The 25,260-nt window shown below is 39.1% G+C and overlaps 1 protein-coding gene and 1 non-coding gene across 9 annotated transcripts in view; one reads left to right on the top strand and one right to left on the bottom strand.

The window, feature by feature from the left end:
* RASAL2 (RAS protein activator like 2) overlaps positions 1–25,260 on the top strand; it is a 394,323-nt gene that overhangs the window by 302,125 nt on the left and 66,938 nt on the right. The window lies entirely within an intron of this gene.
* Positions 12,972–13,043, bottom strand: TRNAS-GGA. The gene has a single exon. It is a non-coding gene; the product is annotated as a tRNA-Ser (tRNA).

Here is a 25,260-nt window from a genome sequence, read left to right as displayed (position 1 = left end):
CGTACTAGCGTGTGAGATTAGTGCCATTGTGCGGTAGTTTGAACATTCTTTGGCATTGCCTTTCTTTAGGATTGGAATGAAAACTGACCTTTTCCAGTCTTGTGGCCAGTTTTCCCATTTATTGAAAAGACTTTCTTCCTTATTGTATATTCTTTCCTTCTTTGTCATAGATTAATTGACCACATAAGTACAGGTTTATTTCTGGGTTCTACATTCTGTTCCATTGATCTGGGTTTCTGTTTTTATGCCAGTACCATTCTGTTTTGATTAGTGTAGTTTTGTTGTATAGACTGAAGTCAGGGTGTGTGATTCCTCTAGCCCTGCTCCTTTTACTCAGGATTATTTTGGCCATTCAGGGTCTTTCATGTTTCCGTGCAAATTTTAAAGTTATTTGTTCTAGGTCTGTAAAAAATGCCCTTAATATTTTGATAGTGAAATTTGCTCAGTCATGTCCCTTTGTGACCCCATGGACTATACAGTATTTTGATAGGGATTGCATCAAATATATAGATTGCCTTGGGTAGTATGGTCATTTTAAGAATATTAATTTTTCCCATCCATGCACATGGTATGTCTTTTCATCTGTTTATGTCACTTAAATTTGTTTCATCTATATCATAGTTTTCAGAGTACAGATTTTTATCTCCTTAGATAGGTTTATTCTTAAGTATTTTATTCCTTTTGATGCAATTGTAAATGGGATTATTCCCTTACTTTTTTTCTAACTGTTTGTGGTTATTATATAAAAATGCAGCAGATTTCTGCATATTAATTTTGTGTTGTTCAGCTTTACTGAATTAGTTAATGAGCTCTAGTAGTTTTTGTCAGTGTCTTTAAGATTTTCTATGTATAGTATCAGGGCTTTCTCAGTGGTGAAGAATCCACCTGCAGTGCAGAAGACACAGGGACATGGGTTCAATCTCTGGGTCAGGAAGATAACCCTGGAAGGAGAAATGGCAACCCACTCTAGTAATCTTGCCCAGAAAGTCCCACTGATAAGAGGAGCCTGGTAGGCTATAGTCCATGGGGTCACAAGAGTCAGACACGACTGAGCAACTAAAAAACAGCAACATGCATCGTATCATGTCATCTGCCAGCAGTGACGATTTTGTTTCTTCCTTTCCAGTTTGGACTCCTTTTATTTCTTTCTCTTGTATTAACTGTGACTAGGACTTCCAATCCTGTGTTGAATTAAAGTGGCAGGAGTGGACATCCTTGTCTAGTTCCTGATCTTACAGGAAATGATTTCAGCTTTTCACTGTTGAGTATGATATAAGTTGTAGGCTTATCATATGTGACCTTTATTATGTTGAAGTATGTTGCCACTGTGCCCACTTTCTGAAGAGTTTTTATCATAAATGGATGTTGAATTTTGTCAAAAGTTTATTCGGCATCTCTTGAGATAATCATATGATTTTTATTCTTCAGTTTGTTAACGTGATATCACATTCATTGATTTGCAGATGCTGAAAAATTCTTGTGACCCTGGGATATATAATTTTTTAATGTATTGTTGGATTTGGTTTTTGGTGCTAATATTTTGTTAAGAATGTTTGCATCTGTGTTATCAGTGATCTTGGCTTGTGTGTTTTTGTTTTGTTTTTACATGTTTCTCTTGGTTTGTTATCAGAGTGAGGCTGACTTCGTAGAATGAGTTTGGAGGTGTTCTTTCCTCTTCAGTTTTTTGGAGTACTTTGAGGAGGATAGGTGTTAGCTCTTATTTAAATGTTTGGTAGAATTCACTCTTGAAGGCTGGACTTCTGATTAGTGATATTTTTTTAAATTACTGATTCAGGGAATTCCCTGGGATTCCAGTTGTTAGGATTTGGCCCTTTCACTGCTCTGGGCCCTGGTTCAATCCCTGGTTGAGAGATTGATCGCACAAGATCTCAAGATCACAGGATCTCACGAGCTACACACCATGGCCATAAATAAATAAGTGGTAATAGGTCTGTTAATATTTTCTGTTTCTCCCTGGTTCAATGTTGGGAGATAATACATTTCTAGGAATTTGTCCATTTCTTCTAGGTTGTCCACTTTATTGGCCTATTGTTGTTCGTAGTAGGCTCTTATGATCCTTTGTCCTCCTCTGCTGTCCGTTGTAACTTCTCTTTTTTCACTTTTGATGTTACCGATTTGAGCCATCTCTTTTTTTTTTTTTTTTGAGTCTGGTTAAGTTTATCAGTTTTATTTATTTCAAAGAACCAACTCTTAGTTTCAATGATTGTTTTATTGTCTTTTTAATCTCTATTTCATTTATTTCCTTTCTGATTTTTTTATGCCTTTACTTCTTAATTTCAGTTTTGTTTGTTCTTCTTTTTCAGATTCCTTTAGGTGTAAGGTTAGATTGTTTATTTGAGGTTTTTCTTGTTTCCTGAGGTAGACGTGTATCAGTACAAACCTCTTAGAACTGATTTTTCTTTGTCCCTTAGGTTTTAGATCCCTGTGTTTTCATTTATCTTTCTTCTCCAGGTATTCTTTTAAATTTCTGATTTCTTCAGTGACCTACTGATTGTTTACTAGCATGTTTTTAGAGTAACAGTAAACATGTTTTACTGTTTTTAGAGTGTTTTTTCCCCCCTAGTGGTTGATTTCTAGTCTCATACTGTTGTGGTTGGAAAAGATACTTGATGTGATTTCTGTCTTCTTAAATTTGAGAATTGTTCTGTGGCCTAACATGTAATCTATCCTGGAGAATGTTCTATGTACACCTGAAAAGAATGTGCATCTGCTATTTTGGATGAAATGTTCTCATCATGTAACTGTTAATCTGTATCATCTAATGTGTCATTTAGGCCAATGTTTCCTTACTGATTTTCTGTCTAAATAATCTGTCATTGATGTAAACAGGATATTAAAGTCCTTTACTATTATTGCCTTGCTGCCAGCTTCTCCTTTTTTGTTTGTCATTATTTGCTTTATGTATGCAAGTGCTCCTTTGTTGGATACCCATGTCTTTACAATTGCCATAACTTCTTGTTAGATAGATCTCTTTATAATTATGTAATGTCCTTCTCTGTCTCTTGTTAGAGTCTTTCTTTTAAAGTCTATTTTGCCTCATATAAGTATTTCTACCCCAGCTTTCTTTTCTTTTCCATTTGCATGGAATATTCTTTTAGCTTTTGCTAGTGCTGAGATCTTCATATTAGAGGGATATTTTTGTGACTTTTTATAGCAGTGTGATTAATGATCCACAAATCAGGAGATAGAAAATGATATTGTTTTGGATAATCTTCTAAACAGTCTTCTTTTTGGAGAAGGCGATGGCACCCCACTCCAGTACTCTTGCCTGGAAAATCCCATGGATGGAGGAGCCTGGTAGGCTGTAGTCCATGGGGTCGAGAGGAGTCGGACACAACTGAGCAACTTCACTTTCACTTTTCACTTTCATGCATTGGAGAAGGAAATGGCAACCGACTCCAGTGTTCTTGCCTGGATAATCCCAGGGTGGGGGAGCCTGGTGGGCTGCCATCTATGGGGTTGCACAGAGTCGGACATGACTGAAGCGACTTAGCAGCAGCAGCAGCCGCAGTCTTCTTTTAGTATTTCCTAACACTGAGTTCCAGTGCCCCATAAGTGATTTAAATTTAGCTTGCTCCAAACTATACCCACTTGTGTTTTTCCCAAAAACTCTTTTCCCTCTGAACTTCTAACTTTGTAGTACTACACATTTCTTCAGTTCCCAGAGCCAAATACCTATGAGACACCCAGCTTCTTTAGCATGAGAACAGTGCAGTGTACAGGGCCTGAACAGAAGAAGGCCATCTTCATGGAGTTTAATGTTCAGTGGTTGCCATCTCAAGTTCTTAATGGTTCATTTTTGGATTTGTGTTTTGTAAATCAAGTCCAATGAAACAATGGAGCATGTGCAGGGGCTTGAAACCAAGGCACAGTTCCACCTCCTCCTGCCTCTCTGGGGTGGATTCTGAGTTCCCCACTTTCCTATCCCCTGGATCCCAGCCACCCTTCCTCACCCTCTGCTTCACTGAGCCACAGCTATCTCTGACCCTAGAGAAGCTTGTGCACAAGCATGAGAAAGATAGGGATTGGGCTGCACACTCTTGGCAAGGCTGTCCTTGTCCCCACCTGTCATCTTCACTGGTGTCTGGCAGGTTGCCAGAGACCACAGCTCAGTTGAAGCAAGCCTCTTGTTCATCCTTAATTCCAGGATCCTAGTGAGTTGTAGTGGCAGCCATGGGAAGAAGGCTGGCTCAACTTCCCTGCCCTGGGCCAGGCACATGGGTTTGGTGGCTGGGGAAGGGCAACCTGGTAGCCAGTGGGTCACCTACACACTAAACTGTGGTCTAGGGCTCCAAGTGACTCTAAAGTCTGAGGGTCTGAGGGAGCATGACATTAAATAGCAAATTAAAAGTACCATGGCAAATGGAGAGAGAGAGACTGCTGGGAAATGTTTTTATTTTATCATCTTTAATGATACTGTTTTCCTGCTTTTTAAACAAGGGCCCTAATATTTTTTTCACTAAACCCCTCAGAGTATATAGCTGGTCCTATCTAATACACTAAAGATTTTAACTCATCTCCTGGCCTCCAATTCCTCCTTCATCCACTTAAGCTTTCACAATGTTGCCAGACTGGGCTCTTTAAAATTTAAACTTGGTCATTACTTAACTCTCCCTTGCTTAAAGTGTTTTAGTAGTTCTCTTTGGTCCCATGCCCATGTTGTTGTTGTTTAGTCACTAAGTTGTATCTGAATCTCTGTGACTGTAGGTTGCCAGGCTCCTCTGTCCATGGGATTTTCCAGGCAAGAATACTAGAGTGGGGTGCTGTTTCCTTCTCCAGGGAATCTTCTCGACCTAGGGATTGAACCCACATCTCCTGCATTGGCCAGGCAGATTCTTTACCACTGAGCCATCAGGGAAGGTTCTCTCCCCTGTGCCCATGGACATGACCAAATTTTGAACATTTTATTTGGTTTGCACAGTGGGTTCTTTCCATGCTCCTCCCTCTCTCCCTTCTTCCTTTCCCTCATTTGAATGTCTTCAGACATAACTAACTTTTCCTTCAAAAATCATCAGTTACCTGCTGAAACCTTTTGCATATAACTTGTTTTTTACTGGATGATCAAAACCAAAGTTAACTTGGCACAGAGAGCCTTTCATTATCTAGTTTTCAGCTGCCCTTCCAGTCTCATTTCTTTATACTCAATACCCTCTTTCCTACCCCCAGTTTTCTAAGCCTCCAAACTGAAAAGAGTGCTGTATCTTAGTGCACCATCTTTGTTTAACTTAAGTTCCTCAAACAAGTTTTCCCACGTGTCTTTGTACATTTCTGCCTGTTAAGGCCACCTTCTGTACTCCCTAAAAGTATTTTCATCCTTCAGAGCTCAACTCCAGTGTCTTCTTAACATTAGCGTTGACCTTGTCTGTCCTTCCTTCAGAGTGGACCTTTACCCATTACCGTTTATGTGTATAGTTGCCTTTCCTGGTCTGTGATATCCTAGTTGGTAGTCTCCAGAATGAGTGTACATACCTCAGAAAGTACACTGCACAGTCTACTTGGGTTGCAAAAAGAAAATGATAAATGTTCAAGTTTTTAAATTTCACTGTTTTAAGATTTTTATGTTATTGACTAGTTTATAGTCATATATCAAAACATTCTTATAATTTTATAGATGAGCAGTTTTAGGAATGCACACCAACAGTATTTTACTTATTTGATACATAGTCAAGACAATTTAGGGGCTTCCCCAGTTAAAGAATTCTCAGTGTTAAAGAATCTACCTGCAATGCAGATTCAGTCCCTGGGTCAGGAAGATACCCTGGAGGAAGGCACAGCAACCCACTCCAGTATTCTTGCCTAGAGAATCCCGTGGACAGAGGAGCCTGGCAAGCTACAGTCTATAGGATCACAAAGATTCAGACACAACTGAAGCAACTAAGCATGTACACATGCAAGACAGTGTAAAAACTGCTCTTCTAGGAGGCTCTCTTTTTTGCTATTCCCGCTCCAGCATTTATTATTTGTAGACTTTTTGATGATGGTCATTCTGGTTGGTGTGAGGTGATACCTCATTATAGTTTTTAGTTGCATTTCTCTTAATAAATTAGAAGTGCTGAGCATATTTTCATGTGCTTTTTGGCCATCTGAATGTCTTCTTTGGAGAAATGTCTATTTAGATATTCTGCCCCTTTTTTGATTCGGTGGTTTGGTTTTTTGATACTGAGCTATATTAGCTGTTTACATGTTTTGAGTGTAATCCACTGTTGGTTGCACCATTCACAAATATTTTCTCTCATTCTGAAGGTCATCTTTTCATTTTGTTTATGACTTCCTTTGCTGTCAAAATCTTTTAAGTTTAATTAGGTACCATTTGTTTATTTTTATTTCCATTACTCTAGGAGATGGATCAAAAAAGCTATTGCTGTGATTTATGTCAAAAAGTATTCTTCCTTTGTTTCCTTCCAGGAGTTTTATAGTATCTGGTCTTACATTTAGGTCTTTAATGCATTCTAGTTTATTTTTGTGTGTGGTGTTAGAGAATGTTCTAATTGCATTCTTCTACATGTAGCTGTCCAGTTTCCCCAATACATTAACTGAAAAGATTATCTTTTTCCATTGTATATTCTTGTGTCCTTGGTCGTAGTATTTGACCATAGGTACATAGGTGTATTTCTGGGCTTTTCTAGTGAAAGCCCATTGTCCCATTGATCTATGTTTCTGTTTTTGTGCCCATTCCATACTGTTTTGGTTACTGTAATTTTGGTAATATAAATGGTATAACCACTATGGAGAACAGTATGGAGGTTCTTAAAAAGCTGGAAATAGAACTACCATGAGCCTGCAATCCTACTCCTGGGCATATCTCCAGAGAGAGCCTTAATTCAAAAAAATAAATGTGCTCCATATGTTCATTGCAGCATTGTTTACAATAGCCAAGACATGTAAGCAACCTAAATGTTCATTAACAGATGAATTCATAAGAAAGATGTGGTATACAGTGATATACAGTGAAATATTACTCAGCCATAAAAAGAATGAAATAATGCCATTCGCAGCAATATAGATGGACTTAGAGGTTACCTTACTAAGTAAAGTAAGACAAAGACAAGTATCATATACTGTCACCTATGTGTGGAACCTTTAAAAAAAATGATACAAATGAACTTATATACAAAATAGAAATAGATCAATTCAGTTCAGTTCAGTTCAGTCTCTCAGTCGTGTCCGACTCTTTATGACCCCATGAATTGCAGCACGCCAGGCCTCCCTGTCCATCACCAACTCCCAGAGTTCACTCCAACTCACGTCCATCAAGTCGGTGATGCCATCCAGCCATCTCATCCTCTGTCGTCCCCTTCTCCTCCTGCCCCCAATCCCTCCCAGCATCAGAGTCTTTTCCAGTGAGTCAACTCTTTGCATGAGGTGGCCAAAGTACCAGAGTTTCAGCTTCAGCATCATTCCCTCCAAAGAAATCCCAGGGCTGATCTCCTTCAGAATGGACTGTTTGGATCTCCTTGCAGTCCAAGGGACTCTCAAGAGTCTTCTCCAAACCACAGTTCAAAAGCATCAATTCTTGGGTGCTCAGCTTTCTTCACAGTCCAACTCTCACATCCATACATGACCACTGGAAAAACCATAGCCTTGACTAGACAGACCTTTGTTGGCAAAGTAATGTCTGTGCTTTTCAGTATGCTATCTAGGTTGGTCATAACTTTTCTTCCAAGGAGTAAGCATCTTTTAATTTCAGGCTGCAGTCACCATCTGATCAACAGACATAGAAAACAAACTTATGGTTACGAAAGATGAAAGGGGAATGGGAAGGATAAAATAGGAGTTTGGGATTTACACACTACTGTATATAAAATAGGTAATGACAAAGACCTACTGTATACCTCAGGGAACTATTCTCAATATTTTATAGTAGCCTGTAAAGGAAAAGAATCTGAAGAAAAAAAACGAATATATATGTATATATCTATAACTTAATCATGTTGCTGTACACCTGAGGCTGTCACAACATTGTAAATCAACTATACTTCAGTAAAAATGAAACTTAAAAAAATAAGGACAATATTAGAAAAAAATAACTCTTAGAAAATCAAGACTGTGTCTTATTCATTTAACTCCAGCACTGACCTTTTCTTCTTCCTAATCTGTTTATGAAAACTCAATAAATAGGTGACATTCATGATTGCCCAAGGTATACACATTGCAAAGACACTAACCTTTTATGCCATAGCATTTTTATCATTAGTAGATTGTTTCAAATTAATCAACATTATATATTGGATTAAAAAAAAGATTCTACCTTATCTGTTAAGGAAAATAGAATTAAGTGTGGAATACAGTGAGTAGAAAGAAAAAATTTTCTTTCACTGGGAGCCCTGTGAGATTAATGGTAAAGAGTGACCCGTGGGGACTATCTTAGTTTGCTTCTCACTCAAATTATAATTGAAAGTGTAGGAATGTGGTCTGCTCTCAGCTTTTTAAAAGTTAAATGGGAAAAAAGAAAAAAAAAAAGCTAATACATCTAGCAGAAGGGAAGGTCAGAACCTGATGATCTGTCCTTGGCTACCTGGGCTTATAGTTTATGCATTCAGTGAGACCATCACTGTCACTCAGGAGCACTTCTCCATTAAAATCAGCTACCTGCAGTTCAGAGGGGCTTTGCATTCTTCTGCCCATATGATCTAAGGCCAGTGTCACCTGCCTTTTTAATTCTGCCAGAGTATCAGAACAAGGACCTTATTAGCATTTAAGAATTTGGACCAAGAATAGGAAAAAGAGCTGTAAGACCCATTTTTTTAATGTATATTCAGCTTTTTTTAATGTATGTTCAGCTGGCATCTCCCTTGTGTGACCAAGAGAAAATTGTTTGACCTCTTCTGAGGCCTATGGTGCCTTTTTTATGATAATGAAATATCACACAAGTATTTTAAGATCTTGCTAGTTTGCAGATTAAAAGGTATTGTGTACTAAGAACCAATTTGTTATTATTTTGAAGCCTAAATTCATAATAGAAGAAAATTTTTGCAGGATTAGAAAGAAGTACAGTTAGAAAGTAGCCTCTAGAAGTTATATAACTATACCTAGTAAAATCTTTTCCCTGGTACCCATCTTCCTGCCTTCTTCCACTTAATTGTGTACTTGAAAAAGAAAAAGAAGAGCTTATCCTGGCTAGTAATTAGATTGTTTTACTTTGTACCTTTGACTCACTACCATTTCCATAATATGGATTTTAGGTGCATTTTGTTTCACCAGAGGCAGGAAAAAATTTATTTTTTTTTAATAATAAGTTCCAAAACCCTCCTTCATCTGCAATGCTGTTATTCTTAGAGTCCTAGAAATGAGAGCTAGAAAACTTCAATTAAATTCATCTAGTTCATCTCCCCTGACAATGAAAAAACATCTTTCATATTATATTATATGATGCTTTTTTCAGGCTTCCATGATAACCTCTGGGAGACTGTCCAACAGACTAATAGACCTCACTTAGGGGGAATGTTCTCATTCTTAGTTTTGACCTTTCATTTCTAATTATTTGATTCCTGAAAGCCATCTTCTTTAATATTCATACTCTGTGAATTTGAGTAAGATCAGCAGTCTCTTCTAGTGGTAAGAAAATCAACATATACCTCATTAGCAGGAACTGAGGGTGGTCTATATAAGTGTGTATTTCAGATACTTTTTCCTCTTTAAATACCAGATTTGGTTTTATTTTAATAATATTGAGGTTATTTTTTTCCCTTCAGATGTATTAGATCTTTTCCCTGCTTTCTTGAGTGAATTAGAATTTTCCTAATTCAGTTTAATCATTATTAGCATTCTGCAAATATATATTAGGTAGCCCACTGTATACTAAGCATTGAAGTAATATAATGATGAGCTCAATAATTTTGCCTTTAGGAGTTTTAAGACTCAGTAGGGGATATAAAATTGAAATACCAAGAATTATTGGTCAAGACAGGAAAACAGTATTATGAACAAAAGATCTCAGGTAAATAAAAGTGAGAGACTAAGTCTTACTAGAGAAATCAAGGATTTTGTGAGGAGTTGGTATTCAAAATAAATAGTGTAGGGACAACTGAGTGGCCATTTTGGGGAAAAAAAAAACAAGGTAAAATTAAATGTGAGATATATCTCTTACCTTACATGAGTGTAAACTCTAAATGGATTAGGGATCTAAGTGTAAAAAATAAACCATACAACTATTAGAAGAAAAAACAGAGAGGAATTCCTCTTTACTTTTGAAAAACACTCTTTAATGAATGGTTACTGAAAAGCCAGAGGCCAAAAAAAATTAAGACATGTCAAAAAACATCATAAAGTTAAAAGACAACTGACCGATGCACAACATATAGATATCAGCACTTAAAAATGAGAGACAAATGATCAAAACCTCAACAGAAAAATTTTTTAAAAAGATGAATAGATAATTCTCAAAAACTATAAAAATTTTTCTGAACCTATAAAAGCAACGTTCATACAATCAGAAATGCAGATCAAAACAGCATAGAGATACTACCTCACCTTTTAGCTACCAAAAACTATTGAGTATGATAAATTCAGTTGGTGACGGGAAACAGACACTCTCATATATTGCTGATGGGAATGCAGACTGGTGCAGCCCTTCTAGAGGGGATTTTAGCAAATCTACACATGCACCTTTTCATCCAGCAGTCCCACTTTTAGCTGTCTGCCTTCAAAATACAGCCTCCACCATTATGAAAATACTTATATACAAGGTATTCCTTGCAGCATCGTTTATAATTGTAAAATATTGGAAACAACCTAAATGCCCACCCATAAGAAACTAATTACATAAATTATGTGTGCAAGGTAGAGTAATGGCCTCCCAAAGATACACATATCCTAATATGCAGAATCTATGAATATGTTGCCATAAATGGCAAAAGAGGCTGTTGCAGATGTGGTTAAGGCTACTCAAGGTGAGAAGGGTATCCTAGATTATCCAGGTGGTTTCATTCTAGTAACAGGTAGTAGTGGTGGTTTAGTTGCTTTGTTGTGACTGATGCCTGCGACCCTATGGACTATAGCCTGCCAGGATCCTCTGTTCATGGAATTTCACAGGCAAATAACAGGAGGCCTTAGAAATTGAGAACATTTAAGAGAGATACTACATTGCTAGCTTTGAAGATGGAGGAAGACGACCACGAGCCAAGGAATATGAGTGACCTTAAGATGCTGGAAAAGGCAAAAAACACATTCTCCCATAGAGCCTTCAGAGAGAAATAAAGCCCTGCTGACACCTTGATTTTAAGCCAGATGATACACCTGTTTGGACTTCTGACCTACAGAATAATAATAAATTTGTACTGTTTAAGTCACTGTGTTTGTGGTAATTTGTTACAGCAGCAATAGAAAACTAGTACAGTGATAAACTGGTGAAATTAGAATTCTGTAATTTCAGTCAGTATGTCATTGACCACGGTTCTTGACCTTAATCAGCAGCAACTGATAAGAAGAGAAAAGAAGTTCAGACAGGGCTCTATCCGGGCCCTGTTGCAGCAGGAGGGAGTGAATTGCTGTCTCCTTATGGGGCAGGCGAGCAGGTTCCTTACATGGAGTGAGGGTCGGGGTGAGTACAGGGGCTGAGCCAGAGAAGTGACTTAGGTAGTCTGCCCACCCCTTTGTGGTGCTGTGTGCAGGGAGCATCCACAGTACCCTACTTTTGCTCCCAGCTCCTCAGAAGTGGCATCTGGGTTTTTGGTCTTTTTGTATCTTGTTGTTCATAATTTGCCCCAACTGCTCATGTTACATGTATGCAGTTATTTTTAGTTCCTTACAGTTTTTTTTGTGTTTTATTGCTGGGGGATATGCTTATCCAGGTGCAAGCACTGCAGCAAAGGGTCCCAGATCCCAGCCTATGTTAAGTATGGTAACTGTGTTAATTTCCTAGTTTTCATAATTATGTGCAAGCTCAGTCACTAAGTCATGTCCAACTCTTTGCGACCCCAAGGACTGTAGTCCGCCACGCTCCTCTGTCCATGGTATTTCCCAGGCAAGAGTACTGGAGTATGTTGTCATTTTTCTCTCCAGGGGATCTCCCTGACCCGGGAATGAAACCCCTATCTCCTGTCTCCTACATTGGCAGGTGGATTCTTGACCACTGAGCCAGCTAGGAAGTCATAATAATTCTGTGTTTACATAAGATGTTAGTGTTAGATGAAGCTGGACAAGGGAAAACTCTTTGTACTATTTTTCCAAACGTAAAGGAAAAAATATCAGAGATTCCTTCCCTTCTCAAGATCCCCGCCCCCCACCCCCGCCGACTCGCCTCATTGATGTATTTATGTTAGTCGCCATTTCTTTTCTGGTATTCCTCTGTGAATTTCCAGTGACTTTTAACTCTTGTTAAAAAGTAAAGACTTGTTTACAGAAATTTTTAGCAGATTAATTCTTAATGGATCCAAAATGGAAACATCCCAAAAGTCCATAGGTAAACCAGTTTTGGGACATCTGTACAGTGGAATAAAAAGGAAGCAACTAGTACCACATGCACCAATATGGATAAATTTCAGAAATAGTATGCTAAGTGAAGGAAGACTCCTTACCACATAATTCCATTTATATAACATTCTAGAACAGATGAAACTATAGGAGCAAATCAGATGAGTGGTTTCCTGGTGGGTCAGAGGTTAAAGCCTCTGCCTCCAATGCGGGAGACCCAGGTTCGATCCCTGGGTCGGGAAGATCCCCTGGAGAAGGAAATGGCAATCCACTCCAGTATTCTTGCCTGGAGAATCCCATGGATGGAGAAGCCTTAGTAGGTTACAGTCCACGAGGTCACAAAGAGTTGGACACGACTGAGCAACTTCACCTACAAGGGCTGAGGAAGGAGGAAGGAACTGACTAGACAGAAGTGAAGTCGCTCAGTCGTGTCCGACTCTTTGCGACCCCGTGGACTGTTGCCTACCAGGCTCCTCCCTCCATGGGATTCTCCAGGCAAGAGTACTGGAGTGGATTGCCATTTCCTTCTCCAGGGGATCTTCCCGACCCAGGGATCGAACCTGGGTCTCCTGCATTCCAGGCAGACGCTTTAACCTCTGAGCCACCAAGGAACATGAGTTGACTATACAAGGGCACAAATAAATTCTTTGAGTGATAGAAATATTCTGTATCTCAACTGTAATAGCACACATTTGTCAAAACTCATCAAACTTTATACCTAAAAAATAGTGAATTTTGTTTATAAATTACACTTCTGTGAATCTAATTTTTAATAGAAAAGATATATTTAAAACATAAAAAGTTGAAAATAAAAGGTTTAAAAACTTTTAACTGGAAGATAATAATCAAAAGAAATATGGCGTAACAGTGTTGTATCAAGTGAAAATAAATCTTTATAGCAAATTATTGGGGATAGAGAAGGTATGCTTTATATCTTCTAGTGATAAGCATATCAATAAGTTATATTATGATGCTATATATAGTAATTACGGGGCTTCCCAGGTGACACTAGTGTTAAAGAACCCACCTGCCAATGCAGAAGACATATGAGATGTGGTTTTGGTCCCTGGGTCAGAAAGATCCGTTGGAGGAGGGCATGACAACCCGCTTCAGTATTCTTGCCTGGAGAACCCCATGGACAGAGGTACCTGGCGGGCTACAGTCTAAGGTCGAGAAAGAGCTGGACACGACTGAAGAGACTTAGCACACACACACGCATAACAATTATCATGTTATATAGTACTGTTTTACTTTTATATTTAATAAAACCTAATAATATTATTGCATCAGTTCAGTTCAGTCAGTTCAGTCGCTCAGTCATGTCCGACTCTTTGCAACCCCATGAATCACAGCACGCCAGGCCTCCCTGTCCATCACCATCTCCCAGAGTTCACTCAGACTTGTGTCCATCGAGTCAGTGATGCCATCCAGCCATCTCATCCTCGGTCGTCCCCTTCTCCTCCTGCCCCCAATCCCTCCCAGCATCAGAGTCTTTTCCAATGAGTCAACTCTTCACATGAGGTGGCCAAAGTACTGCAGTTTCAGCATTAGCATCATTCCTTCCAAAGAAATCCCAGGGCTGATCTCCTTCAGAATGGACTGGTTGGATCTCCTTGCAGTCCAAGGGACTCTCAAGAGTCTTCTCAACACCACAGTTCAAAAGCATCAATTCTTCGGCACTCAGCCTTCTTCACAGTCCAACTCTCACATCCATACATGACCACTGGAAAAACCATAGGCTTGACTAGACGGACCTTAGTCGGCAAAGTAATGTCTCTGCTTTTGAATATACTATCTAGGTTGGTCATAACTTTTCTTCCAAAGAGTAAGCATCTTTTAATTTCATGGCTGCAATCACCATCTGCAGTGATTTTGGAGGCCCCCCCCCAAGAAAAGTCTGACACTGTTTCCACTGTTTCCCCATCTATTTCCCATGGAGTGATGGGACCAGATGCCATGATCTTAGTTTTCTGAATGTTGAGCTTTAAGCCAACTTTTTCACTCTCCTCTTTCACTTTCATCAAGATGCTCTTTAGTTCTTCTTCACTTTCTGCCATAAGGGTGGTGTCATCTGCATATCTGAGGTTATTGAGATTTCTCCCGGCATCTTGATTCCAGCTTGTGCTTCTTCCAGCCCAGTGTTTCTCATGATGTACTCTGCATATAAGTTAAATAAGCAGGGTGACCATATACAGCCTTGACGTACTCCTTTTCCTTTTTGGAACCAGTCTGTTGTTCCATGTCCGGTTCTAACTGTTGCTTCCTGGCCTGCATACAGGTTTCTCAGGAGGCAGGTCACATAGTTTAGATATAATTAGTGCATATATGTTCACTCTGCTAACTTCGGTGCTTTTGTATGTTTAAGAGTTTCATATTAAAGTTTCACTTCCTTTGATAAAAGAGAATCATTGGATGCGTGTCAGAAATACAGATTGCTGCTTCACACCAGAGATTCTGATTCATCAGCTCTGTGCTAGAAAAAACAATTGTAATTTATGATAGAACCTTTTCTTTTCCTCTGTGATGCTCAAATTTGTAGACAAACAAAAACAAAACAAATAACCCTAAATCAAAAAGCCCCACTAGAGGAGAAATTACTCACACTGAAACTGCTTATTAACTATAAAGCACTTTGTAACTGTTTATTGTTTTGTTATGATCCTTGTTACCTGGAGTTCCCCTTTCCATTTAGACTTCCAACAACTGGAAGATAAACTAAGTAACATATTATAACTGAAAAGTAAAGTTTGACATTTTCAGTTACCCTTCATTTTCCTTTTTCCTTGTTAGCTTTCTACAATTAGATTTTAGTTAACATTTATCAAACATCTTCAAGTTCCTAAGTTACATTAAGAGAACAAGCAAGAGAGTCGGTTATGTATGACATAGCCCTTCTTCTTAGATAATTATGAACCATAGTAACATGAAGAGCTAAAATATACAAAACACACAGAGACTAACTTACTAATTAAACTGAAACTTAAAAAGCAAGAATAAAAACAGTTCTCACCTGGGTTCTTTCTAGTTGACAAGGTGACATTTTCTTGGTATGAGTCGTAGAACATTTTAAGGAACATTTTAAAATTACTTAATCACCTAGAATTGTCTAATCCCTTGTGTGGCCACTGATATGGAAAAGTCTCAAACAGGATTAAAGCAGGGTTCTGTTGCACACCACTCTGTGTGTCTGTGTGTGTGTGTGTGTGTGAAAGGTGATGACATGTCTCTCTGCTGCTTCTCCACGTCTTAAGGGAACAGCAGCAGTGCTAGGACGCCCGCAAGTCAGTGTCTCTGATCACCACCACTGAGGCTTCTGAGAGCGGTTGCATAGCAGCAGTTTTATTTCAGTTACCAGTCATGCCCTGATAGCCAAGTTCAGTCTTTCGGGGGTTACTCCAATCTGTAGGTGGTGAACAGCTTTTATAGCTATCTTAACATTCACCAAGCTCCAAGAAAGACGCCATTTGACTTTTTCTCTTTCACTGGCTGTTGCTAATTTTAAGCCTTATTTTGACAAAAAAAAGAGTGAGTATCAACTTCTTAATCTAAGTCATTTTAGTAGTATCAATTGCCATAACAGTGTTGTTTAAAGCAGTAAGCTTTTTACTATTTTTAAGAACTGTAAATGGTAGCAAGAGCATTTCAAAGAAAACTTGGATGGGGTAGAATTTGTTTGAAGGGTTTTATTGGTGTTCTTTCAGACTAGGTTTGGGTCATTTAGAAGGACAAAATCAAGTTTATTTGTAGTCTTCTCCTTTGTTTGCATTTATGCTATGGGATTTTTAGGATAGATTTATAGGAGTATCATTTACTCTTCAAATTAACATAAGACATAGATATCATAACTTTATGTGAAAGAGAGAGAGAGATTTTCCTAACTGGTATTCATCTTCTTTAAAATTTTATATTTGGATTTTTTTTCCTCAGTGACCACAGAATCAGTTACATATAAAAGTAATTTCAGTAGGATTTCAGTTTTACTCTAGTTTAATTTTATAGATAGGAGCCTTAGGAGCAAATTTTTGTAAGTCAAATGTCAACATGAATGGAGATTTTTAATTTGTTTTCTTTTTTCCTCTCATATTTTTGAATTGTCATATTGCATTTCTGTCTCTTTGTGATGTATAATTCTATAATAAGATACATGTAGAAATTAAGTATAGTATACATGGGGACGTAGGAGGCAATGGCACCCCACTCCAGTACTCTTGCCTAGAAAATCCCATGGACGGAGGAGCCAGGTAGGCTGCAGTCTGTGGGGTCACAAAGAGTCAGACATGACTGAGCGACTTTCCCTTTCACTTTTCACTTTCATGCATTGGAGGAGGAAATGGCAACCCACTCCAGTGTTCTTGTCTGGAGAATCCCAGGGACGGGGGAGCCTGGTGGGCTTCCATCTATGGGCTCGCACAGAGTCGGACACGACTGAAGCGACTTAGCAGCAGCAGCAGCAGCATATTTGGGGAAAATGCATTATATAGTGCTTGGAGTATTTGAAGAGAAATTAGAATGTGGAGAATTAGTACAATATTATGATTAAAAAGCAAGAGTTCCAGAGTCAGACCACCTGAACTTGAAGTTTTACTCTGCCACTTGGCAGCTGTGTGACTTGGGAAAAGCCAGAGAACTTCTCCAAAGCTCGGCTATTGATAGACAGTGGTCAGCTGTTCATGAAGAAAATGAACTGCTCATATATTGCACATTACTGCTCAGAATCATATTAAAGTTTCATAGCTGAAAGTATTTTTCTCAGAAAAGCAAATACTTATTTATGACTGCCTAGAATGGTCTTGGGAGAAGGCGATGGCACCCCACTCCAGTACTCTTGCCTGGAAAATCCCACAGATGGAGGAGCCTGGTGGGCTGCAGTCCATGGGGTCGCAAAGAGTCAGACACGACTGAGTGACTTCACCTTCACTTTTCACTTTCATGCATTGGAGAAGGAAATGGCAACCCACTCCAGTGTTCTTGCCTGGGGAATCCCAGGGACGGGGGAGCCTCGTGGGCTGCCGTCTATGGGGTCCCACAGAGTCGGACACATCTGAAGCGACTTAGCAGCAGCAGCAGCAGCAGCAGCAGCAGCAGCAGCAGCAGAATGGTCTTGTCTCTCATTGTAGATTTCCTTAGAGGTCAGAGCACAAGGTGAGGTCCTTACAGTGGCCTCCAGGATCTACACAGCATACCGCCTACCCCACTCCCCAGACCAGCACCAGCATGCTACCTCTCTGACCTCATTCCCCACAACTCTTCTTACTGCTTTCTCCATTCCAGCCTCAGTGACTTCTTGACTCTCTTTGGATCATACCAGGCATGCTTTTGCCTTAAAGCCTTTGCTGAGCCTAGTCGCATTGCCTGGAATGCTTTTCCCTTCCAGTATGTGCTGGAAGTATCAAGGCTGACTCACCTTCTTCAAATCTTTATTCAATATAATCTTCATAAGGTCTGCAATGACTGTTTTGTATTCCCAGTCCTCTTTACACAGCTCTGGTTTTAACAGTGCTTTTCTTTTGCTAATTTACTTTGTTCTTTGTTTATTGTCTGTTTCCTTCCACTGGTATGTAAGATTAATGAAGAAAAAGAGTTTTGTTTGTTTTGTTCATTGATACATCTCAAGTACCTCAAGTATCTAACAAATAAATATATGAATAAATGAAGCTTTTTCAGTACTAGCATTAGACTGGGTTTAAGTTCTGACTTCTCACCTATTTATTACCTAAATCAAGTTATTGAATACCTACTTTGTGGAGTTGTTCCATGAATTAAATGTTACCACATATTGGAAAGCACCTGGCCAATGCCTGATAACCCAGGAGGCCTTCAATAAATTCTTTCAGCCCACAAATGTTTACTGAACACTTACGATATACCAAGTATCACTTATAGGCACTGGCATATATCACTGAGCAAAATAGCCCCAAATCCCTGATACTGTGGGAATTATTTCTAGTTTGCTTTCCTTTCTTCATTGCAGTAGTTTCTAGAAGGAAAAAAATCATGATTTCACCAACCTGTTCAGTAGTGTCTCATCCTAGATTTGTTTCAGTTAATACTTATAGGTACCCAGTTTCCATTACTTTAAAAGTACTTTTGCATTCAGTTATCTTATTCTTTGAGATGGCCTCAGGAAGAGAAATTTTTTATCCTCATTTTACCTCTAAGAAATCTGAAACCTCAGAGTTATTATTTGTCCAGTATCATTCAACTGGGAGAAATTTGAGCCAGGATTTGAAGCCATACTTCCTGACTCAGGGTTCCCTATTCTCTCCATGGTGGCACTTGTACCAGAAGCAGCATGATGGGTTTTATTCATTTCACTGCCTATTTAATTTCAGTTCTACAAACATACATTGGGCCCCTACTAGATGCCAGATACCAACCTTGCCCAGGAATGCAAAAATTGTTTAGTCCCTGTGCTAATAAGTTCAGAATTTAATAGGGAAGACTGTTAACACATTAGTGGGTATGCAGCGTGCTAAATGTAACACTGGCTATATTTATAGATTCTTGGAAGCATATAGGAGGGACAGTTAATCTACAGCAGGGTCAGGGATTGCCAGAATAGACACCTTAGAGGAGATCATGGCTCAGCTGAATCTGAAAGGATGACTTAAACAGGGAAAAGGGAGGGAATATGAGCAGTAGCAGAGATCATGACGAATTCGAGGCTTTTAGAGTTGCTGGTGTCTAAAGCACGAAGCAGGAAATGGCCAGGGATCAGGCTAGAGCAGTTAGTATCTACCAGATGATACTACATCCTAGAGGTAGAACTCTTACCAGGACCATTCTCTTAGGTACCTTTAGGTCAATTATTCCCATCCACTCAGCTGTAGCCAGGGCTGTTCACAGTACAGAGCCTACTGACCTGAATATAAGGAATTGCTCAGAGGGGCTGGTGGGCAAGAGGACTTACCATACACTCTGAGGCTTCAGAGAGGGAATAATGTTGCTGGAAGGCTCAGTGCAACCTGGTTGGTCCAGGCAAAGGTATAGAAGGAGCCAAGCTTTGAGCTAAATAGTCTTCTCAGATGAAAACCATAATTCAGTTATATCAAGGAAATGAAAAGAGAATTTTGTAGTAGCTTCTACCTCACCAACCACTCTGGGCCATCTTACAATTTCCCTTATCTGTATTCTGTAAACAACCATAATTTTATGTATATAGTTGTGAGATTTATTTATTGAGCACTTATTAATATTTAATCTCTGGTGGATGTTAAGATAGATACACCATTATTAGTTCACTTCACTTCAGTCACTCAGTTGTGTCTGACTCTTTGCAACCCGTGGCATGTAGTATGCCAGGCCTCCCTGTCCATCACCAACTCCTGGAGTTTACCCAAACTCATGTCCATTGAGTTGGTGATGCCATCCAACCATCTCATCCTCTGTCGTTCCCTTCTCCTGCTGCCTTCAATCTTTCCCAACATCAGGGTCTTTTCAAATGAGTGAGCTCTTCGCATCAGTTGGCCAAAGTATTGGAGTTTCAGCTTCAACATAAGTCCTTCCAATGAACACCCAGGCCTGATCTCCTTTAGGATGGACTGGTTGGATCTCCTTGCAGTCCAAGGGACTCTCAAGAGTCTTCTCCAACACCACAGTTCAAAAACATCAATTCTTCGGTGTTCAGCTTTCTTCACAGTCCAACTCTCACATCTGTATATGACCACTGGAAAAACCATAGCCTTGACTACATGGACCTTTGTTGACACAATAATGTCTCTTCTTTTTAATATGCTATCTGAAGTGAAGTCGCTCAGTCATGTCCAACTCTTTGCAACCCCATGGACTGTAGCCTACTACGCTCCTCCGTCCGTGGGATTTTCCAGGCAAGAGTACTGGAGTGGGTTGCCAGTTCCTTCTCCAGAGGATCTTCCTGACCCAGGGATCAAACCCAGGTCTCCCACACTGTAGGCAGACACTTTACCTTCTGAGCCACCAGGGAAGTCTGTCTAGGTTGGTCATAACTTTCCTTCCAAGGAGTAAGCATCTTTTAATTTCATGGCTGTGGTCACCATTTGCAGTGATTTTGGACCCCCCAAAAATAAAGTCAGCTACTGTTTCCACTGTTTCTCCATCTACTTGCCATGACGTGATGGAACCAGATGCCATCATCTTCGTTTTCTGAATGTTGAGCTTTAAGCCAATTTTTTCACTTTCCTCTTTCACATTCATCAAGAGGCTCTTTAGTTCTTCTTCACTTTCTGCCATAAGGTGGTGTCATCTGCATATGTGAGGTTATTGATATTTCTCCCAGCAATCTTGTTTCTGGCTTGTTTCAATCTTGTTTCTGGGCTTCCTACAGCCCAGAGTTTCTCATGATGTACTCTGCATAGAAGTTAAATAAGCAGGGTAACAATATACAGCCTTGACATACTCCTTTTCCTATTTGGAACCAGTCTGTTGTTCTATGTCCAGTTCTAACTGTTGCTTCCTGATCTGCATACAGATTTCTCAAGAGGCAGGTCAGGTGGTCTGGTATTCCCATCTCTTTCAGAATTTTCCACAGTTTATTGTGATCCACACAGACAAAGGCTTTGGCATAGTCAATAGAGCAGAAATAGATGTTTTTCTGGAACTCTCTTGCTTTTTCGATGATCCAGTGGATGTTGGCAATTTGATCTCTGGTTTCTCTGCCTTTTTCTAAAACCAGCTTGAACATCTGGAGGTTCACGGTTCACATACTGTTGAAGCCTGGCTTGGAGAATTTTGAGCATTACTTTCCTAGTGTGTGAGATGAGTGCAATTGTGTGGTAGTTTGAACATTCTTTGGCATTTCCTTTCTTAGGGATTGGAATGAAAACTGACCTTTTCCAGTCCTGTGGCCACTGCTGAGTTTCCCAAATTTGCTGGCATATTGAGTGCAGCACTCTCACAGCATCATCTTTTAGGATTTGAAATAGGTCAACTAGAATTCCATCGCCTCCACTAGATTTGTTTGTAGCAATGCTTCCTAAGGCCCACTTGACTTCACATTCCAGGATGTCTGGCTCTAGGTGAGTGATCACACAGTGTGATTATCTGGGTCATGAAGAACTTTTTTGTACAGTTCTTCTGTGTATTTTTGCCACCTCTGCTTAATATCTTCTGCTTCTTTTAGGTCCATACCATTTCTGTCCTTTATTGAGCCCATCTTTGCATGAAATGTTCCCTTGGTATCTCTAATTTTCTTGAAGAGATCTCTAGTCTTTCCCATTCTGTTTTTTTCCTCTATTTCTTTGCACTGATCACTGAGGAAAGCTTTCTTATCTCTCCTTGCTATTCTTTGGAACTCTGCATTCAAATGGGTATATCTTTCCTTTTCTCCTTTGCCTTTCACTTCTCTTCTTTTCACAGCTGTTTATAAGGCCTCCTCAGACAGCCATTTTGCTTTTTTGCATTTCTTTTTCTTGAGGATGGCCTTGATCCCTGTCTGCTATACAATGTCATGAACCTCCATCCATAGTTCATCAGGCACTCTATCAGATCTAGTCCCTTAAATCTATTTCTCACTTCCACTGTATAATCGTAAGGGATTTGATTTAGGTAATACCTGAATGGTCTAGTGGTTTTCCCTACTTTCTTCAATTTAAGTCTGAATTTGGCAGTAAGGAGTTCATGATCTGAGCCACAGTCCACTCCTGGTCTTGTTTTTGCTGACTGTATAGGGCTTCTCTATCTTTGTCTGCAAAGAATATAATCAGTCTGATTTTGGTGTTGGCCGTCTGGTGATGTCCATGTGTAGAGTCTTCTCTTGTGTTGTTGGAAGAAGGTGTTTGCCATGACCAGTGCATTCTCTTGGCAAAACTCTATTAGCCTTTGCCCTGCTTTATTCTGTACTCCAAGGCCAAATTTGCCTGTTACTCCAGGTGTTTCTTGACTTGCTACTGTTGCATTCCAGTTCCTGTAATGAAAAGGACATCTTTTTTGGGTGTTAGTTGTAAAAGGTCTTGTAAGTCTTCATAGAACTGTTCAACTTCAGCTTCTTCAGCGTTACTGGTCGGGGCATAGACTTGGATTACCGTGATATTGAATGGTTTGCCTTGGAAACGAACAGAGATCATTCTGTTGTTTTTGACATTGCATCCAAGTACTGCATTTCAGACTCTCTTGTTGACTATGATGGCTACTCCATTTCTTCTAAGGGATTCCTGCCCACAGTAGTAAATATAATGGTCATCTGAGTTAAATTCACCGATTCCAGTCCATTTTAGTTCACTGATTCCTAGAATATCGATGTTCACTCTTACCATCTCCTGCTTGACCACTTCCAATTTACCTTGATTCATGGACCTAACATTCCAGGTTCCTATGCAATATTGCTCTTTACAGCATCGGACCTTGCTTCTATCACCAGTCACATACACAACTGGGTTATTTTTGCTTTGTCTCCATCCCTTCATTCTTTCTGGAGTTATTTCTCCACTGATCTCCAGTAGCATATTGAGCACCTACCGACCTTGGGAGTTCCTTTTTCAGTGTCCTGTCGTTTTGCCTTTTCATACTGTTCATGGGGTTCTCAAGGCAAGAATATTGAATGGTTTGCCATTCCCTTCTCCAGTGGACCACATTCTGTCAGACCTCTCCACCATGACCCATCCATCTTGGGTGACCCCACATGGCATGGCCTAGTTTCATTGAGTCAGACAAGGCTGTGGACCATTTGATCAGATTGGCTAGTTTTCTGTGATTGTGGTTTCAGTCTTTCTGGCTAAGATGTCCTCTTAGTGCCTACCATCTTACTTGAGTTTCTCTTACCTTGGACGTGGGGTATCTCCTCACGGCTGCTGCTCCTGACCTTGGACGTGGGGTATCTTGTCTCTGCCAATTATACATTCAGTTCAGTTCAGTTCAGTTGCTCAGTCGTGTCCAACTCTTTGCAACCCCATGAACCACAGCATGCCAGGCCTCCCTGTCCATCACCAGCTCCCAGAGTCCATGCAAACCCAATAGCTGGACAGATCAACTTTCCAATCTTATTTGTTGTTACAACTAATAATTTACCAACCAAATAAAATCTCCTTAATGTATACCCTTCTCATGCTGTGGTCCATATAGTACCCTTGCTCCTCAATTCCTCCAAACCCAAATCATGTCTTCTCTCTGGGACCTAGCATATACCACTTCTTCCGTATAATTTCCCTTCATTTCAATAGATGATGCAACCTCTTCTTTCTCTAAACTCCTGAAATAATTTCCTGTGTACCTCTCTAAAATAATACCATGTTTCATCAATTCTGAGATGTAAATTTTTAAATATCTCCATAGTTTATCTTTTGAAACATGCCATTCATCATCAGTGTTCTTAAAAGAGAGAATATATCATGGTATTTTGTGGAAAAACATGAACAACAACTACTCTGAGTCAAAAAAATAGTTCAGAAGAATGAAGAAGCATTAAATACCTTATCCAGTTTTGTGTATGTTCTTTGTGTACACTATGTGATATATGACAAAGCCTGCCAGTCTAAGTCATTAAAAAAACAACTTCTTTAATGCAAAATAAAGAGTCTAAGTGATAAGTCATTTTGTTATAGCTTTATTGGCAGCTTTTTTTCTTAGTATACATAAAATAATGGTATGATAATCATTGGTATCCTAGATTCAAAGAAATAGATAGTTTTATTTGGTGATTAAATATGTCAGGCATTAATAACATGTACCTTCCTAATACATGTTGTATTATATATATATTTATATTAATTTCTAGTCCTGTATTAAACTACAGGCCTTTTGAGGGCAAGGATTTTATTTAATCTTTGATACCCTTATAACAGTTGTTATGATACTTTATACCATATACATATAAGATAAATATTTAATAAATGGATTAAAATATGAAGTATAAGATAAAAGTGCCACAGAAAGATAAAGTACTATATGAGTGAACAACTACTAGTACATTCTCAGTTAACTACTATACTTAACTATAGTTTTGTTAGAAATGTATTTACATATGGTATTTAGTTGGATCCTTGGGCTGAATCTCAACTTAGGCTCGTGGTTTTTGAACCAACAATAAATGATCCTAATAGAATTCTATAAATTTCAGTCTTGCTTGCTAACTACATTCTTAAGAAAATGTGATGACTTGTCTTGACTGAATCATAGCAGGTAGTAAATAAAACCTCTGCCTTGGAGGACAAATAACAGTGACTTTCCCTAATGATGCTAAGATTATACAGGAAACCAGGCAAACGCCTGTCTCTAAGAAATATAGTACTTTTAAAATAGCCTTATTTTTTTCCCTCCAATCAATCTCAATAACACCTATAATAAAAAACCTGGGAAATAAAAAACAGCTTAGGAAATTTTGTTTGTGTGATATTTTCTAGTTTTTATCCTTATTCTTTGGACTACAAGAACAAGAAATAACATAAGCATTTTTCTTCAATCAGCTAAATAGTTCCAATTCTGATTCAAATAAGTAATTTCCATCATTCTCTCAGAATGCTTATGTGTTTGCAAACCGTACTTGGCATGGAAAAGCAGTGGTAGTCCGCTCTGCTATTCACCAGATATCTCTACTTATCTTTCTGGATTGTACATTCTTTCCCTGTTGAAGTTAGGCGTGGTCATGTGACTTTTTTGTCTAATAAAATGAGACCATTAGTGACATAAAGCTTTCAGAGCAAGTACAAAATTTCCCACACTTCCTTTATCCTGTTGCAGCAACTATAGAAGCACAGAGATGGAGCCACAAGACCCTGCATGAGGATAGCATAGAGCCAGGTCCCCATCACATTTGACCTGCTCAGAGATGTGTAGTATGTTTTGTATGAGATTATTATTTTGTGTGTGTGTGATATTTTGTGTGAGATTATATTATTGTAAAGTTATTAGATAAGTATA

Source organism: Oryx dammah, unplaced genomic scaffold (genome assembly GCF_014754425.2).
Source record: "Oryx dammah isolate SB20612 unplaced genomic scaffold, SCBI_Odam_1.1 HiC_scaffold_21, whole genome shotgun sequence".
Classification (NCBI taxonomy): Eukaryota; Metazoa; Chordata; class Mammalia; order Artiodactyla; family Bovidae; genus Oryx; species Oryx dammah.
The sequence above is the reverse complement of the archived record's forward strand: the minus strand, read 5'-3'. Positions and strand labels throughout refer to the sequence as shown.